General features: G+C 28.2%; 1 long non-coding RNA gene across 1 annotated transcript; it reads right to left on the bottom strand.

Annotated features, from left to right (window-relative positions):
- Positions 1–323: 323 nt before the first annotated feature.
- Positions 324–856, bottom strand: LOC127083016 (uncharacterized). Its single transcript, XR_007788282.1, has 2 exons — positions 729–856; positions 324–593 (listed from the first exon to the last, which is right to left on the bottom strand). It is a non-coding gene; the product is annotated as an uncharacterized LOC127083016 (long non-coding RNA).
- Between the last annotated feature and the right edge of the window lie 1,225 nt (positions 857–2,081).

Raw genomic sequence — 2,081 nt, 5'->3', positions numbered from 1 at the left:
ATAAAATATATAACGTGAAAATGATATAAAATGAAATCAGATACAAGATTTAATCTTAGAATTATTTAAGTTCATGGTCTAGTAGTAATAGTGTTGATGTTAAATAGATATATTTTTTTTGGAAAAATTGTGATTAGTACTGATTATTGTGAATTGAGTTGGACATACCCGTAAATGAGCGAGTTTAAATCATTTATGAGTTTGTTCAATTTGAATCAATAAACTTGCAGGTTAACTCACATCAATGAACACCTTATAATTGGATGTCTTCTTTTGATGGAGAAACAAAATGAATAATTTTAAACTTGGGGTTGGACGATGCATTTTATAAACTGAAATTTATGTATTTATTTTTTCATTTGATAGCAGCCATACGATAGTATGTGTACATAAATTTGTACAAAGCCATATATGTTATATTCCGCAGCAACATAGGGCTCCTTCACAAGCGCTACCGAAAGTGATACCCTTTTGTGCACAACTCTTAATACACTCTTGAGGATGATCTGGACACAAATCAGGTCGTTTCTCACAGTCTTGTGGCGAAGGAGCGTCATTTAATCTTTCTTTTGTTCCAATCACTTTATATGTGCCTACAAATATATAAAAATTAATACCAGAGTTATTGTTTATATACTTTGATAGAGATACAATTATACGATCAATTATTTTACATCAAAATTTAAATTAAACTCACGTAGAAAAATAACATGTAAATTTAAGGATACCTTGAGTCAAAACGGAAACGATGCACACAATTACAATGAAAAGATACATACGATTGATACGGATTGCCATGATACGGATACCTTCAGTTTTCAGTTTTCAATGAAAATCATCAAACACCTAGGGACTATTTATTGAGACAAATGAGAATAGTTATGGAAATAAATCTTAATAGTTTCTTTCAGTCAAAAAGAAATAGTTTATTATTTCATTTTTCTTAATTTTAATTTTTAATGATAAATTAATGCATTAATTTGGTAAATAATAATAATAAATTCATTCAATTTTAACAAAATATAATTTCTCCTATCCTTTTTTAAAAGTTAATTGAGTCAACAAAAATTATTGTATTTCGTTCATATATTAAACCAAATACAATAAAAAAAATCAAATACATCAAATTTTGTTGATTCTAATATCTCTTACAAAAAAATATTCATAGTACCAAAAATTTATTTTCATTTTTAATAGATTTAATCTATTGATAAATTTGAGTTATTTAGTGTAACTTGTCAAAATTTAAATTTGTAAAAAATGAGTTAAAAATAAAATAATTCATTTTGAATTTAAGTAATATGCATTATCAGTGTAAAATAGTTTTAAATTATCATCTAATAAAAAATTAAAATTGTCATATCATTAAAATTATTTAAAATTTAAATGTGATTTGATGTAATACACGTCACTGATTGATATTGTATAATTATACCATATTGACGATACATATTCTATTTTCCCATTTATTAATTTAAAATTGGTTTAAAATTTTAATTTATTTTAAAATAAAATCAAGTGGAATTATAAAATTATATTGTTTGATTGGTGAAAAAATATCAATATTTAACTAAATTCAAAGATCCCAGATTGTTCACCTTTAATAAATTCAGTCAAATGCTAAGGAAAAATTCAATTTAATTTTCATTTAGTGACTTACTAAATTATGTTCAAAAATCAATAATATCTTTGACCAAAAAGCTCAGTAAAACGTTAAATATTCCGGATATGCATGAAAAATGGATGATAGATACGATAGACTGAGGCACGAAAGGGTTGCTCAACACACATCAGTGCAGCGGAAGAAAAGTCAACAGGTTTTAGAGGCTCCTAGTCCCTCTGGTCATGCAGAACCATCTACTTATGGGGCCCGTGCTACCCCTTATGTCACTTAATCTTCTTCTTCCCTTTGGAGACGCGATTTACCATCTGACGCATCACTCCCTCCATTCTTCCACATGCACCATGTACCCGATTCACCAGTGCCTCCTCCTAATGTATATGCTTTTGAGTTTGTGCCATCTCTTACTCCTGATGTTGTTGATCCAGTGCCACCTCTAGTGGTTGCGGATGCTGAGTCA

Source organism: Lathyrus oleraceus, chromosome 5, assembly GCF_024323335.1.
Source record: "Lathyrus oleraceus cultivar Zhongwan6 chromosome 5, CAAS_Psat_ZW6_1.0, whole genome shotgun sequence".
In the NCBI taxonomy this organism is placed as follows: domain Eukaryota; kingdom Viridiplantae; phylum Streptophyta; class Magnoliopsida; order Fabales; family Fabaceae; genus Lathyrus; species Lathyrus oleraceus.
This window is presented reverse-complemented; position numbering and strand designations above follow the sequence as displayed.